This window comes from Pan paniscus, chromosome 6 (assembly GCF_029289425.2).
Source record: "Pan paniscus chromosome 6, NHGRI_mPanPan1-v2.0_pri, whole genome shotgun sequence".
NCBI classification, from domain to species: Eukaryota; Metazoa; Chordata; class Mammalia; order Primates; family Hominidae; genus Pan; species Pan paniscus.
In genome coordinates, this window is record NC_073255.2 from 16,119,640 (window position 1) to 16,141,839 (window position 22,200).

Below are 22,200 nucleotides of genomic sequence, written 5' to 3' on the forward strand. Positions count from 1 at the left end.
GGGAATTATTCATTGTTCTCCTTCACTCCCTTGCTCAGGCATGTGTCCCATGTCACCCCAGGGGAGGCTGTCATGTCACAAGACGTTGTTACTGATGATCTTGGAATTATTTCCCTGCCCCCAGCCTGGGACTAATGTAATTATTATTTCAATGTGCTTTTTCTTAAGCCATAGCAATGCAATTTATCTTCAACATTATCATTTTTAAACATCTGTTAATTATTAACAATTTACTGCTCCTCTTGCACAAAATGCTATTCAGTAACATTTATTAATTAGTTATGTACACATACCAAAGATTTTACAGGCTTGTAAAATAGCAGGCCATTTCAAGGATTTCTCTCTTGGTAGAGACATTTGTAGGGAACAGAGTTATATAATCACTAAATTACATTCATATCAAGAACACTTTTCCTGAGTGAAATTAGTCTAGGTTTGCTTAAGTGTCTCTTTTTTATTTAACTAAGAAAATATCATGCCATATCTGTCTTATATTGCTATTATCTCTCCCTTCCGAGGACCACATCTTCTGTTACAAGAGGGAGACTGTGCTTCAAGGGAGTAGAAGAGATGGTTTCAGTATATTTAAAAACTGCTCAGTTTTAGTATTCTGGATTTGAGGACTTGTCCTGGAGAAGAGCAACAATGAAATGGTTTTGGATAAAATCACAGAAGCTCGAGAACAAGAAATAGCCAAAGTATCAGCTATATTATTAACCAGAATGATAGTATCTTATAACTACTATAGGACTGTTACTTTTATAGAAGTGAGAAATTTCCTATTTTTTTGTTTGCTTGCTATAATTGTTTACAGCTATGAAATAGACAGAAGCAGCTCTAAAGTCAATAAATCTTTTTAACAGTACGCATATGCAGCAGTTAGGCAAAACCCTGTGCCATCTGGGTAGACCATGAAGAAAACAAAAATATTTTTGTACAGCCTCATATTGAAGACAGTCTGTATACTTAATGGCCATTTTTCTTTGTGAACTACCAGTGCTCATTTTTCTATTGTACAGAGCTTCTTTTCAAATTTAATCTTAATACCTTTAAGTATTTTATTTCAAATATACAGACTTATACTACACAATAATAATCTGACATTACTTAGGCTTACACATTAGTATTGAGATGTAATTATGCTTATCAAGCATGTTTTAAGGCAACATTTTACTCTATTAATTTCATCCTTTTAAAATGAATATTAAGAAAAACAAATGTGTTTATAAGTAAACAAGAGTATGTAAAAAAAATAATTGTATTGAAACTATTGGTAGTACCCTTGCTTTCCAAGTGTTACATCCTCTGTTGCAAGGACAGGTTTCTATTTAATTACTTAAACATTTCCAAACCTCAGGTCTTAAGGTTAATTAAGTCTGAAGTCTTAAAGTTAATTAAGAGTCTTAAAATACAATTTAAGTTGACACTAAAAAACAATAAATCTACTTGGTATTAAATACTTATCCCCAAAATTTTACTCACATAAAGATAATTATGTTGGTTTAGTAATTTGTAGCACTGCTTGAAGTTTACAATAATGTTAAAAGATGTTGATTATTTTAACTCAATATAGTTCTATATTTATATCTCTGCAATCTTAAAATTTCAGTATAATTAATAATCACTTATCTGATCTATAAGACAAATGTAAGTTGTCTCCAATTAGTTAGGCTCCTTGTCAGAACATAAATTAAAGTCATACATGAACTAAAATGTTTTCATTTTCTCCTACACTGTGAAAATGTTTAATTTGTTCAAGTATTTACCATAATTAGGAGTGTTAAATATTGTAGCTTTATATAAAATATTTATAAATTATTTCCTTATCAATGATTAAAATATTTATATACTAGGGTTAAAAATTTTCTTTTAATAAAATGGTAAAATCTCAGTAAAGAAAGGTTTTTAAAGGATGGCTTGTCATCAATTTTTTTAAATCTTTTTTTATGATGTTAATCAGCAAGACTCTATCCATTAACCGAAATTCAATTCTTTCCTCTTTGGAGACTTTCCTTTTTTCTGTGAGGAAAACATAATTATTTTTAGAGCCAACTGTGGAAAACTTCCCTGAAATACAATTGATGTAGAAATTATTGTTTCTATGTAAGCATTTATTTTTTCAGTGATCTATTTCTTTGCAAATATTAAGGTGAATGTAAAGGGTCTGAAATGTATTGGGGATTTTGAAATGAATTTGGATCAATTCAGGCATCTCTGAGATCTCTGTATTTGTATGGGTTATCTTAACTGCTACATTTATCAATCCATTTATTTTTGTAGATTTCTTATTGTCTTTAAGAGGTTATGTTGGCAATGTTCTGATGTAGCCTGAATCCCCTCCAAAATGGCTCCAATTAACTTCAGCTTTTCACTAAGCTTCTGATTTCAGAATTCAGTCCATTAAAAAGTAGCAGCTAAAATGCGCCTATCATTTTATTAGGATCTCTGAAACCACTATGTTATATAAATAACTGATACAGCCAGACTAGGTAATTTGCTACTGACTCTCCAGAGTTTTGTGTACAAGTTTATATTTTGGTTCATGGTAAGATAACTTAGAGTCAGTAACAGCAACAGTAATTTACAAAACAGTAAGTTGTAACAGTAATTTACAAAATTAATCTTTTTATTTTAAAATTATTTCAGACTTACAGAAAAGCTGTAAAAATCATATGAAGGTATAATTTTCATATACCTTTAACACAGATGCTGCAAATGTTAACATTTCAATCACATTTGCATTATTATTCTTTCTATATATAAACATATACCTAAGTATTATTATTTTTTGAAGCATTTGAGAACAAGTTGAGGACTTGTTGCCTGATTGCCCATAAATACTTCAGTGTATATTTCCTATAAATGAGGGCATTCATTTATATAACCAAAGAACGAATATCAAAATCAAGAAATTAACACCAATACAACATTATTAACTAATCTACAGACCTTATTCAAATTTCACTAGTTGTCCTACTGTCCTTCAGAATGCACAAGAAAATAGCACTTTTGTTTTTTTCTAGTACAGGATCCAATCCAGGAACACACAAGTTGTGTTTAGTTGTCATGTCTTTTTAGTCTCCTTTAATCTGAAAAAAGTTCCTCAGTCATTCTTTTTCTTTTGTGCCCTTGATATTTTTGACTTGATATTCAGTCATGTGGTAGAATCTTCCTCAATTTAGGATTGTCTGAAGTTTCATCTTGGTTAGATTTGGGCTATGCAATTTGTCAAGAATGCCAAGGAAGTGATGTTGTGTTCTCCCAGTGCATCCTGTCAGGAGCCACATGATATTTAGTTTTCCTTTTACTGGTAAAGTTTATTTTGCTCACTTGGTTAAACGAGTTTAACCAGGTTTACTTGTAAACATGTTGGCCAGGTTTCTTCCCTGAAAACTTTCAGTTTCCTTTCTGTAGTTAAAAAAGTCTTTGAGGGGGATTTACTCTGAGATGACATAAATATCTTTTTTTTTTCCATCAAGCTTACACTCACTAGTTTTAGCACATATTGATGATTTTTGCCTGAAGGAATTACTAATAGAGCGCAGCCAAATGATGATTTTTCTAATTCCAGTGTTTCTTCTATTTTTATTACTTGGCATTCTATTGTAAGGAAGAGCAATCTTCCCCTGACCTGCATTTGTTTATTTATTCATAGCAGTATGAACTCATGTATTCTTATTTAATGGTTCATAATCCATTACTATCATTATTTATTTTGATGCTCAAATTGTCCCTTCTTTGGCCAGTGAGAACTCTTATGCTCTTTTGCTATGTCTCCATTCATCTTTCGGCACTTCCTTATAATACAGTTGAATTAAAGTATTTTAAACAGACTTCACAAGAGACTTGTGCCATCTTTTGAGGAATACCTTATCCCCATCTTATAGAGCAGGCACGATGAGAAATTTTGTCGCTGTTTGAATTAAGGACTTCTCTAAGATGATTTGTTTTGGTCATATTAAAAAAGACTTTCAGTGGCCATTTGTGATGGATTAAATATGGCCGTAGAGTCTTTGCAGGCCCTTCCATCAAGCTTTGTGACTTGCTTTGATTGGCAGAATGTGCAACCTCTACTTTCACCTTCTTGGAATTTGGCCCTGAGATTGTCATGTAAAGAAGCCAGGCTAGCCTTTGAAGGATGAAATTCTACCTGGAGGAATACCAACATACACAGTGACCACAAGTTCCAACTGTTCGACATGAGAGTAAAGCCATTCTGGATCTTCGAACACAGCTGCCCTCCAACTGAATGGGCTGCATGAGTGAGCTCAGGCAAAATCAGCAGAAGAACCATTTGGCAAACACACTGCACTGTGAAAAAGAATAATTAATATTTAAAAAAAATCCTTTAAATTTTGGGATCATTTGTTACCCAGCAATAGTTAACTAATGTACCATTGTAAATTCAAATTATTTCTAGTTTAATAGTACCATTTTCTTAAGTTATTGAGAGCTTTTCTCGATAATGCATAAATAGGTAGAATATTCTCTCGAGTCTCCTTATCTGGCCAATCTATTTGTTTTGAGTTAGATAGCCTTACGGTCACAAAAAGGATAAAGCCTGAAGTGTTACTCTTGATTTTTGGAGATGTTCTGGGCTAAATGATTTCAATGTGGGCCGTACACCTCTGGAGTTCTATCTAAAAGGGCAAAACTATTTTTAAAATAATATTAAACTATTTGCCTTTTTCACTGAGATGGCATGAGGCAAAAGCAATGGAGGATAAAATTGCTCCACCAAACTGTTCCAGTGCTTGTGTTGCTGGATTTTATTCATAGTAAAACAAAAAATGTGTTTCACTTAAGAATATTCTTAATGAGGCAGTACAAATGATTACTATTATTAAATATCGACCTTGAATATTCATCTTTTTAATACTATATGTGACAAAGTGGGAAATATATGTATAGCACTTCTGCTGCATATGAAAATATGATGGCTGTCTTAGCAAAATGCACATTAGAAATAGTTTGAAAGGTAAGCTCAACTAGTGGTGTTTTTTATGGAACAGTATTTTTACTTGAAATAACAAGATTATTTAGAGTTGGGCAATTGGCCAACACTCTTTGAAAATAATGAAACATATCTTTCACTTCAAGAAAAACATCTGCTGGTATTTGTTGCCAGTAACATATTTGAACTTTCAAGTAAAAGATTAGAATTTTGGAAAACTTGTATCTGCCAATAGGAGGTTCATAGGTTCATGACACTCATTTGATGAGAGATCAGTGATGATATTGGGTGAAGTTTTTTTGTTGTTATTATTTTATAAATGAAATTTGTCAGCATTTGGAATGTCTTCATAACTCAATAAATCAGTATTTTCCAAGTGATAAATGCATGATATTACAAAATCAGGTGTCTAAAAAATCTATTCAAGCAAATTAGAGCAATGGATTTTAATGTACATACGGTATTAGATTCCACATGCCAACTAACCTCTTAAAAACTACCACTTGTTGAATTTTGGTGTGAAAAAAGAATATTCACAATGATCTGAAATAATATTTTTAAATTTCTCTGTGTTTCAACTATATATCTTTGTGAGGCCAGATTTTCTTCATTTCTTAAACCAAACAACATGTTCAACAGATTGAATGCAGAGGCAGGTATGAGAGTATAGCTATCTACCATTAAGGCAGACTGAAGAGTTTTGTAAAAAAGTAAAACAATGCTATTCTTTTTACTAAATATAATTTTATTCAGAAAATTTTAGTTCTTTTCTGATGAACTATTTATGTTAATATGACTTTATTAGTTTTAAAATGATACAATTTTTCTTAGTTTTAATTTGCAATATGTTAAATATCAATGGAGATACTCCCATAAAAATGCCATTTGGGGTCCTCAATTATTTTTAAGACTCATAAAGGAATCCTAAGACCAAAAGCTTGAAAACTGCTGCTCTCAGTAAATAGGCAACTGTGTATATCCAAGGTTCTAATAGACTCTCACTATGTATAAACACAAAGGCCTACAACTAGATTTTTAAACATTTTTTTTTCTAAATTTTGTTTTTTGTATTTTTTATAGAGGCGGGGTCTCTCTATGTTGCCTAGGCTGGTCTTGAACTCCTGGCCTCAAGCAATCCTCCCTCATTTGCCTCCCAAAGTGCTGCATTTACAGGTGTGAGCCACTGTGCCTGGCCAGCAACTTCTTAAATTTATACACAAACATACAGAAAATCCTGAATGAAATATTATATTCTAGGCAATGTGACAAATGTGTCCCAAAATAAATGCTTCGGGCAGAAGACAATATATAGTCATGATTCCTCAAACATTCCTAGAATTCCTTAACATCAAGCATTGACCAGATCCATATGGTACCATTTCTAGTTCCCCTTCTTGGGAGAATCTGACACCGCCTACATATCAAATCACCGTTGCAGGCGCTTTCTTTGAAGGAGGTCACTGAGGACCCAAACTGCAGACCGGAACTTCCTCTCTAAGCTTTTACCTCGGATGGAGAGATGTCTCAAAAGCAATCATCTTTTAAAATGGCTGATGCACAGTCATCTTTTAAAATGGCCAAATAATAGCCCCTGAAAGATGCCTACTCCCTAATGCCTGGAGTCTGTGAATATGTAATGTTACATGGCAAAAGGAACTTTACAGATATAATTAAGATTATAGCCCTTAAAATGAAGATTATTCTGGCTTTCCTGGATGATAAAATCATATGAACTCTTAAAGGTAGAAAGTTTTCTCTGACTGGAGATGGAAGAGATGTGGCTGAAGGGGAACCCAGAGAGATGAAAGCCTAGGAAGGACTTGATACACTGTTGCTGTTTTCAAGATACAGAGAGCAATAGAATGGAAGAGGTTCAAGCAGAATTAAAGAGCTGAGAGAAGCCTCCAGCTGACAGCTAGCCTAGAAAGCCAGTTCCATAACCACAAAGAACTGAATCTGGCCAACAAACTAAATGAGCTGAGAAGGAGATTCATCCCTAAAGCCTCCCTCCAGGAAAGAATGTGGCCTGGCTGGCACTTTGATTTTGGCCTTGTGAGCTGAGGAACCAGCTGAGCCACACTGTGATACAGGAGGTAAGAAGAAATTACTTAGGCAGATGGAAGGGTATGGGAGTCCTCAGTAAGGGTTTTCTTTTTAATGAAAAGCAGCCCCAAATCATTTTCTAACAAAGAGCAGCCTGTAAAAGTCGAGCTGCAGACATAAACAAGCAAGCTGGGAGCTTGCGCAGGTGAATGCCCGCAGGAACTAAGGACTAGACATGTTCAAGATGGTGGCTCCATCTCCCCTTCTCTTTGTGGGTCACTTGTACAGTAAGAAGCAGATAAGATGGCACCGATCAACTGGAAAGCTCATTTGCATAAGATCAGGGTGGGGCGACCAGCCTTCCCACGCACTATGTAAATGTTATACCTAATGGTACCAATCTGTGAGCCCTATGTAAATCAGACACCGCCTCCTCAAACCTGACTCTAAAATTCGTAGCATCTGCCACCTGCCAGTCTTTTCCACTCAGAGGCCTCTTTCTCTATAGAGACAGCTGTTTCTCTTTCTCTTCTCTTCCGCCTATTAAACCTCAGTTCCTAAACTCCTCATGTGTGTCCGTGTCCTAAATTTAACTGGTGTACGATGACGAGTCCCAGGGTATATACCCCAGACAACGTAGCCGCTTCAGTTGTACCTGGACTTCTGATCTAAAGAATCCTGAAATAATAAGTTTGTGTTGTTTTAAGAGGTGAATTTATGATCATTTGTGACAGTAGCAATAGAAAACGAATACATTGGCCATTGGCATTTGACATAAGAACCCTCTGAGAATGAAACCCATTTTTCACATGTCAGTGAAGACTTCCAGTAGAAGCTCAGGTCCTGGAAGACTGGGGCAACACAAAGGGTCTTAGCATGTTACTGTGCTGTTCTTTGATCCCTTCCACTCTGGTAGATCCTTGTGAAAAAAACTAATCCTGATGAGTCCTCCAAAACTGCAGGGTAAACTTTCCTGACAATAATTATGAGTTCATGTCAACATTTTAATGTAATTTTGTTACAATTGAAAAGCCTCTCGCAGGCAATTCAGAGATTTCTCTCAGTAAGTGATATTTATAGAAAAAAAAAAACCAGGTGATTCAATAATCATGGATGGACAACAGGGAAAGAGAAATGAACATCTGGTTAAAGGTCAACTGACAGTCATCTGGCTTACAAGTTTCCCAAAGAACCCTAAAACCAAATAAAATCTATCAGAATATTGGGTGTCTTATCAGGCATGCTATTCCTTCCCAGATATAAATTGTAAATTACATTACACTAAAAGTTCTGTGCAAGCCAATCAAGTATGGGACTTTTTATTTTCAATGTTTCCCCCTTTAATGAGTTAACTCCTATTCACACTTTATATCTCATATGATGTACTGCCTCCCTACAGACACCTTACATGACCTTTACAATAATTCCTTGCCCTCTATTATGTACCTACAATGTACTTAAATCCCCCTTATCTCTCAATAACTCTTATCACACTTGCAGTGTTACATTTGTTTCATTGGTTACTTAAATAATGTGTCTCTAACTTACTAGACTTTAAGCTCTCTATGGACAAGGACCATGACTATTTTTGTTGATTATTAGCTTCTCAGAGTTTAGTAGTCCTGGTAATACAGTAAGTGTTTGGTAAATATTTTTAAATAAATAGATAAGTACTATATCATTTAAATGAGGTAAAATAGATGAATATTCTTAATAGAAAAATTGTAGAGCTTCCTTCTTACACAATGGTTTACAGCCATATAGGAGGACTGGTGAGATGTATAGTGTCAATGTTTGAGAACCATTGCTCTAGTCATAGTATTAAAATGGAATTTTGGCCTGATTTAGAGAAACTTTGTTCTGGTTAGAAACTGGCTCATTTTACGGTTGAGGAAAATTTGGACTTCAGCAAGTTTACTAAAATCAGATAGAAAATCAAAGGTGAGAGAATATTCTTAGGTTTCTCGTCTATTATTTTAATGAATAGAAAAGCATCCCTAGGAAAAGACAGAACTTTTTACAGAAAGTAGCAACTGCACGATGGTAATAGCAATGGGAGTATGTCTGTAAACTGAAAATCTAGTTTCTGTGACCACAAATAAGGTAACATACATAGCTGTTCTACAAAACTCATATATGCAGGGAGATTTTCTGAAGTTCTTTGTTTCAGTGGGTTTCTATTCAGGATATAAAATATTCATCAAGCCCACCATGGCTTCTTTCTTTCTTCTCCACACTTCATTCTCCTGGACACCTACTTAGTGTCTTTTAGTGAATAGCTGTAAAATATCATGGTGCTTAGAAAAATCTGTAAATGTTTTTCTTTGCTTCTTTAGCCAGAAGCCAAAAATATCATGTGCTTCTGTTTTCAGAGTGTAACAAAAAGAGCTGAAAATACGGTTGGCATTGCTGAGACAGGATGGCAGTATTTTTTAGAAACACGTTTTTATAGTACCAGATGGTCTAGTATATTCTCAAAAAAATATGTCACCTATAATTTGATGAATACCTTCCAAGGTAAAATAATTTTTTTTTCAGTAGATAACAGATGGCATCAGTCAAAAGCATATCAAGACACTTTAAGAAAAAGTTGATAGCTCAGGCGCTTTAACCAACAAGATTTTCTCCAATGTACCGTGCATGTTTTTGGGTCTAAAATTTGTCATCTGCAAATACTTCAGCCTCATTTTCATACTTCACTCCATAGAGAATTGAATGCAACATGTTTTATATGCTGCCTATAAAAATAATAAGAATTCCAAAGTTGCTTTCTGGCTCTTTTTTTTTCAAGTATCTTTTATATTATGCTTGAAGAAAAGTACATTTCTAAATGTCTTAAAACAATAAGCCATTTATGTTAAAATGTAAAAGTATTTGGATGGACTTAAACCAAATTTTACCTATGTTGGTGTAAGGTTATATCAATAGTGAACTTTTGTTAGTGCTTTTCTTAAAGCTGTAAACAGATGAACATAATAGAAAAAAAAAGAATTCTAAAGCTGCAGTGTGAGTTATTAAGGAATATTTAAAATATGAGTCATTATTTTTGCTCTTGTTTTTGGAAAATGATACTGTAACAGGGCCATGGTTTAGAAACCCCAACATACTGTTATACTGATAGTAAGATCTAATGATATACACAAGCATGAGTGGTGAGAAGGTATAACGAAAATAAAAAGGTTTTCTTCCTGCATGCATTCATATTCATTTATAAACTGAGGTGGAACCCCATAATTTGTCATTTAACCTGGGATATGTTTGTAAAAGGGGCACTGCTTATAGCTATGGAATAATTGTAAATATAGACTGAGAGTGTCCTGGGAAAATTGGAATAAACGTTCACCCCAGGTATACACAACTAGTGCCATGATAAATGCATATAATGCTTTCTCAGTGGCATGTTTTGGAGAGTGGCCACATCTTGGTCACTTTGGACGTGAGTGGGTAGGTAATGCCAATGATTTTGTGTTTTCTAGAGTATCACTATTATTTTCAGACTTTAGTTCCAACATTATAGGCCAAAGACTTGTTTTAAAGATTATTTACAATTCTCCTTCTTAACACAGACCTCAAATAATTAAATATATGTTTGTTTAAATGTAATGGGATTAAAATTCTGCCTGCAAGTATGATGTAATAGATCATGGGAAGGCAAGGAGTCCACAACCCCCCTGTAACAAATTAAAAAAACAAGATAAATTGAAAAATTATTTTAAAAGATATTGGAGAACTTCATAAATAAGAAAAGATGAAATAAAATTCCAGAGACCAAAGAGCCTTTCTTGGATGAGTTCATGTTTGCCAGCTATATTCTTCTCAGGCAGCATTTGCCTGCATAGTCTGGAAAAAGATGGGCCTTAGTCTAAAGACAGAATCCTACTGAAAACATGTTGGAGCTTTTGATAATTGTACAGGCCAGTATGATTGATTGATCCAGAGGAAACTCAAAAGTATAGTTCATTTTTCCTATGGGACATAAGGTTGGGGACCGGTCCAAACTTTAAAAGGTAAGGTGAAGTTACTTTGTTTCCTTCTGCCTAGAGATAAGGTCCTGCTACAGGGATGAGGATTGACATGCCCAATTTCCCCACTAAAGTATTTGATACATCAATATATTTGTATTTAAAGCAGGAAACTCAAAATCTTAAAGAACTAAAAGAGCTAAACTCAAAATCTATAAAGATCAGAAATGAATCACCCATAGCTTTTAAGAAACAAAGAGAGATCTTTCAGGGTCTAAAGCAAAAGTCCAAGGTTCCCATGCCCAAGAAACATTTGAACAAATGGTGAGCTACCTTTTACTAAAACTGCTATCTAGAGCTGACTCAGCTAAATCTATGATTGGATTTAAGTAACCAACTTTTCACTTTAACTGCCTAAGGGGGAAAAGAATAACCTTCATTTGGGGAAAATAACACCACAAGCAGGTGTTAAAATTATTTTTTGCACAATGTCTAACATGTAATACAAATTATGGGAGTATGAAATATAGGATAATATGAATAATAGCAAAAACAGCCAATAAAAGCAGACCTCCAAATAATCTAGGTATTGGACATAACGAAGACTTTAAATATTTAAAATGTATTAAAACATTTTTTAAAAAATGTTAAAAATTTTCACTAGTGTTTTTTTAAATTTAAAAATTAAAAATTTAAATTAAAAAATTAAATACTAGTGAAAAGACTCAGTATTTTGACATAGGAATAGAATCCATTAAAGAGAATAAAATAGACATTTATAAGTAAACATATAAAATCTGACATTCAGAACACTTTGGGAGGCTTATCAGCAAACTGGATGAAATGGAAGACAGTATTTGTGAACTTGAAGATGGGTCAACAAAAGCTATTAAAATTGAAGTGAAGAGAGAAAAAAATGGAAAGAACAAATCAGAGCACAAGAAGCACAAGACAAAAGAAAACCTCTCACATACATATGCTTGGTGTATCAGAAGCGGGGTATAGAGAAAATTGGGCAGAAGCATCATTTGTAGACATAGTATTTGGGGATTTTCCAAAATTGAAGGGAGATATTCACCCATAGGCACAAGAAACTCAGTGAACTCCAATCAAAATATGTGTAAAGAAAACTAGGCACATGATATTAAAACAGCTCAAAACCACAGTAAAAGAAAAAAAATCTTAAAAATCAATCAGAAGTAGAAAACACACATTATCTTTAAAGGAGCAGCGAGCAATAAGGCTGACGGCTAAATCTGCAGGAGGAACTACGGAATCCTGAAGACAACAGAATCATATCTTTAAAGGGCTGAAAGGAAAACAATTACCAATAGAGAATTTTATACACAGCAAAAATATCTTTCAAAAATGAAGAAGCTAGATGCAGTGCATTATCTCAGATTGGATCCTGGGACAGAAAAAAAATCTGTAGAAAATACAGTAAAATATGAGCAAACTCTAGTTCAGTCAATCAATAGCAGTGTTCGTGTTTTGGTTTTTAAGTTTACCGTGGGTATATAAAGGGTTAACATTAGGGGACTCTGGGTGAAGCTATACAGAAACTCTCAGTACTGTCTTTGTAAGTGTGATATAAATATAAAATTTTTCAAAAAAAGGTTTGTTTAAAAAAGGTGAAGTAAAGAAGTTATATTTGTTACCAGTAGAAGCAGATTATAGAGTATGCTAAAGGAAATTCTTCATATGCAAGAAAAATGATCCATACAAAAGCTTAGAATTACAGAAAGAAATAAAAGGCAATGGAAAGTGTAAATATATGAGTAAATATGAAAGGATATTGGTGTTTTAAACAACAATAGAAATATCTTTGGGGTTTATACACAGGTAGATGTAAAATATGTGACTAAAATGGCACAAATGTCAAGAGATCTGTAAATGGAATTAAATCGTAAGATTTTTGTGCTGTTTGAAAGTGATAAAATAATTTTAGGAGGATTGTATGATGGCATAAATGCATATGATAATCTTCAGGGTAATCACTAAAATTAATACAAAAATGAAAAACAAGTTAAAATGAGAAATAAAAGGGAGTAAATTTAAAAAATTGATTAATTCTAAAGAACGCAGGGAAGGATGAAAATAGGAACAGGCCAAATATGGTGGCTCACGCCTGTAATCCCAGCACTTTGGGAGGCTGAGGTGGGTGGATCATCTGAGGCCAGGAGTTCAAGACCAGTCTGATCAACATGGTGAAACCCCGTCTCTACTAAAAATACAAAAATTAGTCAGGCATGGTGGTGGCCTCCAGTAATCCCAGCTACTCTGGAGGCTGAGGCAGGAGAATTACCTGAACCCAGAAGACAGAGGTTGCAGCGAGCCGAGATTGTGCCACTGCACTCCAGCCTGGGAGACACAGTAAGACTGTTTCCAAAAAAAAAAAAAAAAAAAAAAAAGACCAGATGGTGCAAAGAGAAACAATTATTGAGAAGTTCTTAAATGCAACTACATTAGCTATTACATAAAAATGGATAAAACATGATTTAAAAGACAAATGGATTTTAGAAAATAAAATATATGCTCTTGAAAGAGACAAACTTTATAGATACAGATTGCAAATAAAAAGAATAAAGAAGATATACTATACAAATACTAACACAAAGAAATTCAGGGAGGGCAGGGTGGCCCAGGCCTGTAATCTCAGCACTTTGGGAGGCTGAGGCAGGTGGATCGCTTGAGTCCAGGAGTTTGAGATCAGTCCTGGCAATGTAGTAAAACCCCATCTGTTAAAAAAAAAATACAAAAATTATCCGGGTGTTGTGACACACATCTGTGGGCCCAGCTACTCAGGAGACTGAGGTGGGAAGATCATCTGAGCCTTAGGAGGTCAAGGCTGCAGTGAGCTGTGGTTGCGGCACTGCACTCCAGCCAGGGCAACAGAATGAAACCCTGTCTAAAAAAAGAAGGAGAGAAATGTGGCTATAAAAATATAAGGCAAAGAAGAATTTACTGCAAGAAATATTGCTAGATATAAAAAAGATATTTTACAATGAAAAAGAGGAGTCCATTTAATAAGAAACCAAGGCAATCCTAACTTTGCACTTAATAACATCATTTAAAAATATATATATAAATTGACAAGATTAAAATGAGAAATAGACAAATCCACAATCACAGTTAAAGATTTTAACATCATCTAAACAGTTGATGAAACAAGCAGACAAAAATTAGGAAAGATACAAGGGATGTGAGCAACATAGAATATCGTTAACTTCTGGTTGGGAGCATTGTCCTGAAGGGAAATGAGAGAGACTTCTTGGATGCTGGAAATATTCTAGATCTTGATCTGGGTGGTGATTGCATTTAACACCTGTGTGCATAAATATGTTACACCTCAGTAAAAAAGCATATAAAATCTGTTATTGGCCAAATACTTAGGTAAAAATGTTTAATATAGTATATTTCTTTTATATTTTACCAAATCCTTGAGGCTGAGTAATAAATTATCCTATATTCGAGGTTGTTAGCATGTTTAAATGATATTTGATGGAGAGGAAATGTCACAAAACTCATCATAGTTACAAAGACATTGTGACACTCAGTAGAGGTAAAGGTTCCAGTATTTTAAAAACATGAGAAATATGGGTTAAACTGTGTTATAAGATATGCATCAGGAAATACATTGTCTTTTTAATAAAAATTATGAAAACAGGATATTATTGTAAATATTGCTGGATCTAGGAAGACCAATAAGTAGTCGCTAAACTTTGAGGATCTTTCAAAAAGTACATTCTGAAATTACTATTTATTTATTTTCTGGAGCTGTGTTAGACAATGCTACCAGGATAGGATATTCTAGTATACATTATGTTCTTTAAGACCCCTCAATTTCATTCAATTCTCTTACCAACTTTCTAACTTATTAATAATCCATATTTTTCATGTGAAGCAGACTCACATTTCTGCTAGTTAATAGCAACCACATGCTTTTTTGTGGTTGTTGCTAGTGATAATAGCTATTATTTAGACAAGAATTTGGAAAACCACTATAGAGAAATGTTTGCAATATGGACTTTGTTCTAAGAGCTCTATATAGTGATTTTAAGCATTAGACACTTCAAAATCTGCAGATAATTTTTGTTTAACGTATTTTGCAACAATTTTTACATATTCAGGAAGCAACTAAGATACACATTAATGCTGTCATAGTTGAGGCATTTGCAGGATTAGAGCTGGACTGAGAGGGTAGATAGGCTTTGTAGGAAGAGAATGAGAAAGTTACCTAGTACTACAGGGTGTGTTGCTGACAGACAACTCAGCTGTCAGCTGATTTTGGGATTGTTTCATCTCAAGAGAATTGTCAAGCTCAAAGTCATGTCCCCTTCTGGGGTAACCTATATCAAATGACTTGATGAATTTATATAAAGGCTTGGCCTCCTTGTCCGAGATTTGGACTTTGAGAGGTTATCCCAGCTCTAGAACACACTGTGGGATGAATGACATCTTCATTGAGACTGCTTTACATCTAAATTTCCCTTTCTGTCTAGTCCTTCTTTCCTTTTCCCCAAGAATGTTGCTTCCAAGAGCAAAGCTAATGTCAGTCTCAGAAATTTTTCTGCCTGAATATAGAACTAGAAGAAGGCTGTTTATTGCTTGGGACAGAGAAGAAAACTGGAGAATTGTATCTCTACCTGGAGGTGAGAGTAGCTGCTACTGGGGCCATTAAAAGTCATTGAAGGCCATTCACGGCAGGGCAAGGGACACCAAAGCTTAAAAAGAAGGACAGAAAAAAGAGGAACAAGGGAGCTGCTTTGCACATGTACATCTGTAATTCTTAGAAGACATTGGTAGATGCTTTGAGTTCCTGTGGGAGTCTGGGGTGTACTGTAACCTTATGTTCACAGAATAGTGAGGCCTGGGATTCAAGTTCATGGAATTCTTCACAGGGACATAGGTTTAGAAGATAAGAGGAAGTGAAGAATAATAAACATTATGTTAAAAGTTTCATGAAACATATGGAAAAGATCCACAGTGTTAATTTTTTCATTCCTTAAATAGTTGCTTTTTGGCAGTGGACTGAGAAGGGAGATATACAGACAACATCACACACCAGCATCACAAGGGAGGCAAGAGTGAGGAGAAAGAGTGGTCTGGATCTCTGGATGAGGTCCCCTCTCCAACACTGATGGCGGGAGGAGGGATGGGCTAGGAGTGTTGAGGTGCATGAAGGGAATACATTTTATGAATAATCTTAAAAAAGAATTATAGTAACTAGATGTAGGAGATGACTTGAGAAATTAAAAGGAGAAGGTTGGGAGCCTCATTATAAAAATGAACCATGCCCCACAGATTAATTGTGGCTTTTTAAACAAAAATTTTGTGATTCAAACATGATATGGAGCATCTTAGGGCTGACCACAAACTTTAATAAGAGTCCAGTTAGTGTTTCTTATAGAGAGGAAGTATAAGCCATAGTCTTTGTCTTTGAGAGTAGACACACTTTTCTTTTACAGAAACAGTTATAGAAAAACACAACCCAAGGCAATGCACTTATTGAAAGATAAACAGAATGGTGATGTGTTCTTGTAAGTTCCCAGACACTTAAATTGGAGATTAAATGGTGGTATATCATTGCTCATAAATTTGTATGCTTATTTCTGTCTAGAATTCAGAAGAGCTGTAAGATTGGCATTAGTAGTTTGAGCCCTTGCTCAAAATATCTGAAAATCCAATATCTGTTTGGTTGTAATCTTATTTTTCTGCAAGTATGCCGTGGGAAATTATTCTTTCTCAAGAAAAATACAGAGATGCAGAGTTGATATCTTCTCATTTTGAAGAGACATGTTAAGGCCACGTGATTCCTGAAGGCCATTGCCTAGGAAGTTTTCCTTGGTCTTTACCAGTTTCCTTGGTGCTGTGTCACACTTTGAGATTTGCAAATCAATGGCTTTGGTCTAGCGTCCTACAGAGCTTGGTGTTCCTGTTCTCCATCTTCTCCTCTAAGATGCTGATTCCTACTCTTGAAATCTGTTTCCTTTTTATTGTTTTGTCTTTAAAGGGTTATCCCTCTAGTAGCAGTAGTATTAAACATTTTCTATACATTTAGTTTTATAAGAATCTACCGAGCTGTCTTCAATTCTCTAGAGAAGCAAGGTTCTATATGTCCCACTGTGTCGTGTACATTGGGCACTGTATCAAAACTCTGGACTACTTTCCATAGGTCCGGATGCCTCTCTAGGGTTTAAAGGCTATGCTCTACTATTATTTTCTAGAAGTCTTCCAGGTTTAGTATCTTGTTGGCTTGACAGCCACCACCCAATAGTTTTCTGTTGATACTCATTGATTGGAGGAGTACGTGTGTATTGGGATCTAGAAATAAGCCTAAGCAACTCATCTCTTTCTAGGTGGAGTGTGCAACCTGAAATACAGGATAAAAAGGAAACCTACCTTACTGATTGTAATAAAAATAACTTGGAAACTTAAAACAGCTCAGGGCTGGACGCGGTGGCTTACGCATGTAATCCCAGCACTTTGCAAGGCCGAAACAGGCAGATCACCTGTGGTCAGGAGTTCGAGATCAGCCTGGCAAACATGGTGAAACCCCATCTCTACTAAAAATACACAAAATTAGCCAGGCGTGGTAGCACATGCTTGTAGTCGCGGCTACTTGGGAGGCTGAGGCAGGAGAATTGCTTGAACCCGGGAAGGGAAGGTTGCAGTAAGCCTACATGGTGCCACTGCACTCCAACCTGGGCAACAGAGCAAGACTCTATCTCAAAGACAAACAAACAAAAAAACCCAGCTCAGGATAACGTTGTAAGCCTATTTGCTTTTTCCCGTTACTTCATATAATATCTTAAATTTTTTGTAGTTTCTTGTCCATGATTCCTAGTGTAGGATCATTCTCCTGGTAGTCAATAATTTCCACATTGCCTTGAGGAGAGTTAAAATTGTTATAATTAGAATGCAAAAAGAATCAATAGCTCTTCAGTTTTTGACTTTCAAAATAGACTCTTGAAATTCACATCAAAATCACTATTTTAAAAAGCCAAAGATTTTGCTTTTTCAGAACAAATTTGATTGGCGGGGAGGGGGAGAAAAAAACCCGGAAAGAAGCAGGCGCATAATAGAATAGAAAAAGAACAGAAAGATCCAACTGTTTTCTTTCTGTCCCCTCCCTCTAGGACATTAGATGAGCCACAGTTGGTATATTAGTTAGGAATTACATTTGCGTGTAATGGAAACCAGCCATACGTGCCTTAACCAAGCACAGGTTAATTTTAAAAGCCTAGGAAAAGTCATTCTAGACTGGCATAGCAGTTCCATGATGGCAATATTCTGGACTTGGTCTTTCTGCTCAGTTATCCAGTTACCTTTCTTTGGTTCTCATTGGCATGGTGATTGCATGATCGCAAGATGGGTGCTCCAGCCCCATGTCTGTGTTCTGACTAGACAGAAAAGAGGAGGCAAGCAATAAGGAGGATGGGGGAAAGTAAAACACATTGAGAAGTATGCTAAGTTTTTATAAGTCAAAGTTGGCTCTGCCACACCTAGTTACAAAGGAGTCTGGGAAATGTTTTATTTTGTTTATTTTATTTTAGTGTAGCTTTCCCAAGGAAAGAAAGAGCAACATCACCTTGGGGGTGGAGGGACAGAGGGTTAGAGGGATTGCTATTCAGCCTTTTGGCTAAGATCAAGTGTGAAGGTTAGATGGAAAATAAGAGGAGGTTGGTGAGACTTGAGACATGTGGTACCCTCTCCCTGAGGGTATGGAGAGAAGCTCACTGAATATCATTGTGCGAGTGCCATGAGCTTCATGTAGTCTTTGCAAGGAATCCTCATGAATTGCTCTTTTTAGGCCAAGGGAGAGCCTTCCGTTGACACCTGCCTGAAGCTTTTATGGAATGTATTTGAATTGTCCCCTCTGTTTTTATTTCTTCTACTTTTACTTTAGGTTCTAGGGGTACATGTGCAGGTTTTTTTACATAGGTAAATTGCATGTCACTGAGGCTTGGTGTATGAATGATCCCATCACCCAGATAGTGAGCATACTACCCAACAGGTAGCCTCCCATCCCACGCCTCCCACCCCCTCAAGCAGTCCCCAGAGTCTGTTGTTCCCATCTTTGTGTAAATGTGTATTCAATGTTCAGCTGCCACTTATAAGTGAGAAAATGAAGTATTTGGTTTTCTGTTCCTGTGTTAGTTTGCTTACAATAATGGCCTCTAGCTCCATCCCTGTTGCTGCAAAGGACATGATTTCATTCTTTTTTATGGAGTGTAGAATTCCGTGGTGTATATGTACCATATTTTCTTTATCCAATCCACTATGGTTAGGCATCTTGGTTGATCACATACATTTGCTATTATGAATAGTGCTGCTATGAACATATGCATGCATGTATCTTTTTGGTAGAATGCTTTATTTTCCTTTGGGTATGTACCCAGTAGTAGGATCGCAGGGTCGAATGGTAATTCTGTTTTAAGTTCTTTGAGAAATCTCCACAATGTTTTTCATAGTGGCTGAACTAATTCGCTTTCCCATCAGCAGTGTGTAAGTGTTCCTTTTTCTCCACAGCATCACCGGCATCTTTTTTTTTTTTTTTTTTGAGATGGAGTCTCGCTCTGTCACTCAGGCTGGAGTGCAGTGGCACGATCTTTGCTCACTGCAAGCTCTGCCTCCCGGGTTCACGCCATACTCCTGCCTCAGCCTCCCGTGTAGCTGGGACTACAGCCGCCCACCACCACACCCGGCTAATTTTTTGTATTTTTATTGGAGACGGGGTTTCACCGTGTTAGCCAGGATGGTCTCGATCTCCTGACCTCATGATCCACCTGCCTTGGCCTCCCAAAGTGTTGGAATTACAGGCGTTAGCCACTGCACCCGGCCCATCTGTTGTTTTTTGACTTTTTAATAATAGCCATTCTGACTGGTGTGAGGTGGTATCTCATTGTGGTTTTGATTTTGAATTGTCCCCTTTGGAATTGGCCTTTCAAGGGTCAAAAACTCATAGTCAGTGGGTTTTATAGCACGTAAAGGTGCAGGAAGAGTAGAAAGGAGAACTTTTACCCTTGAGGAAGAGTTACAGGGTAAAAATTTCTCCCATTCACCTCTCTGCTAATAACCTATGCACAAATGTTAAAGACTATCTCTTCTGTGATGAAACGTGTTTTCTTAAATTCTTTATATCTTCAATTTCAGTTTTAAGAAATTTCAAAGATGAAACAATTTGGGGAAGAAATGGGGAAGAAAAACACGCATTTTTAAATAAAGCTGTGCTTGAGGTAAATACGGCAGTACATTCAAGAGACTTCCACCAACTTCTGTCACTGTAAAAGCACTTAGAAATATTTTTGGACAACTTTCAGGAATGACCTTCATCATTGCTTTTAACCTTTGTGTCTGTGTGTGTGTTTCCCATTACCCTTATTTGATTTGTATTGTTACCAAAGTTGTTGCACTTTTGTTGTGGGGGCATGCAATAATTGATGTTTATGTGCTCACCATTTCTTTGACTGTTGGGCAAGCAAGACGTTGCCTGTCCCAGACTTTCCTAGGGAGAGCACATTGTAAATGAGTAATGCCCCCTATAAAAAGAAGGGACGAAAAGAAGTGCACATTTGTATAAATAAAACCCCTTTTTATTTTACATGCATAGTTTCAGAAGAGAGAGACTAGATATTCTTTCTCCCCCTAAAATGCATTAGATGGATACTTCCAGAGGTGTGCGCTTTTATTATGCTATTCATTTGATTCATGATTCATAAAGCACCTTTGTAATGAAAGCTGGCCAGTGTCTAAGCCAACACACTGACTTTAAAGATAGGCTTCGGCCATAATTCTCTGTGCTCTGGCTAGAGCAGCAGGGAACACCAACAGAATTTAAACTCATAGTCTTTCAAAGTAAAATTTGATAAAGAGAAGCTTACCTAAAATATTGCTGGTAAAAATAAAAGGAAGGCAGTAACTTGGAAAAAAAAGGAAACAGAATTGTTCCTTTTGGAGCTATATTTTCAAAGAAAAACTGTTAGTCTTTTCATTCATGCCATTAAAGTTTTTCCTCCACCTTCAGAAAAAAATAGCATTATTACTACAGAAGAAAGGAGTAGTCAGATGTTTTATTTTTAGGTGAAACCAAATAGCGTGACTCTGATTAGTTGTTGCAAGTTTCAAATTCTGATAACCTCATTCGAACCAGGGACTCATGTGGGCTTTTGGTGGATGGGGAATCTGGCTGTTTATATTCTTCTTGACACAATCCGCGAGTGCTGGATTCCAACAATCACAGACAATTCTGCTCTCCATTTATTTTGATAAGTAGAGCAGTTTATACAATGCCAATACATTCTATAAATGGTTTTTCCTATATAATGGGCTTTTACTCTTTTTGGTGACATAATCAGATAGGTAAATAATAGCAGTTAGAGCAGAATGAAATGGTGTAGCCAAGGGCAGAACTTACTATTACTCTTAGCATTCTATCCCACTCGAGTTAAAAAGCTTTAAAACAAGTGGTTTTTTGTTTTTGTTTTTCTTTTTGCACTTATTTAAAATTCTTCTAGTAACAAAAAAAGTCATGTTAAGGTGCATAAGTTTATGTTTTGCATATATTCAAGAGCCTTAAATATATACTAAGAGGCGAATGAGGGAGGGAATATTTTGTGTTCAGTATAAGCAAAATTCTTAGTGTTCTGTATCTGGAGTCTTGGTTAGTAGTTGACATTTCTGATGAAGGGCAGGAAATTGGAATCTAATAGATCTACTCTACTTTGCTACAACCTGTTAGGAAATGTTGCCTCAGCCTATCTGTCTGTCATTTGCTTTTTCTCTCCTTAACTTGGGCATTAGGTATATGTAAATCATAGTCTCAGGCCCCTCTTAATAATGTGGCAATGGCTCTTTTCTTTATTCGTGTTTTTCTTCAAAAATAATAACCACTTTTCTTTTTCTTTTCTTTTTTTTTTGAGACAGTCTCACTTTGTCATCCAGGCTGGAGTGTAGTGGCACGATATCAGCTCACTGCAACCTCCACCTCCCAGGTTCAAGCGATTCTCCCACTTCAACCTCCTGAGTAGCTGGCATTACAGGTGTGCACCACCATGCCCAGCTGATTCTTATATTTTTAGTAGAGACAGGGTTTCACTGTGTTGGCCAGGCTGGTCTTGAACTCCTGACCTCAAGTGATCCACTCACCTTGGCCTCCCAAAGTGCTGTGATTACAGTCGTGAGCTATGGCGCCTGGCTCGCTTTTCAGTATGTAACACTTTTGTCCTTTAATTGTCACAA

The 22,200-nt window shown here is 35.9% G+C and overlaps 1 long non-coding RNA gene across 1 annotated transcript in view; it reads left to right on the forward strand.

Moving 5' to 3' along the window:
* The window catches only part of LOC130541685 (uncharacterized), a 140,109-nt gene that overhangs the window by 38,029 nt on the left and 79,880 nt on the right, over positions 1-22,200 (forward strand). The window lies entirely within an intron of this gene.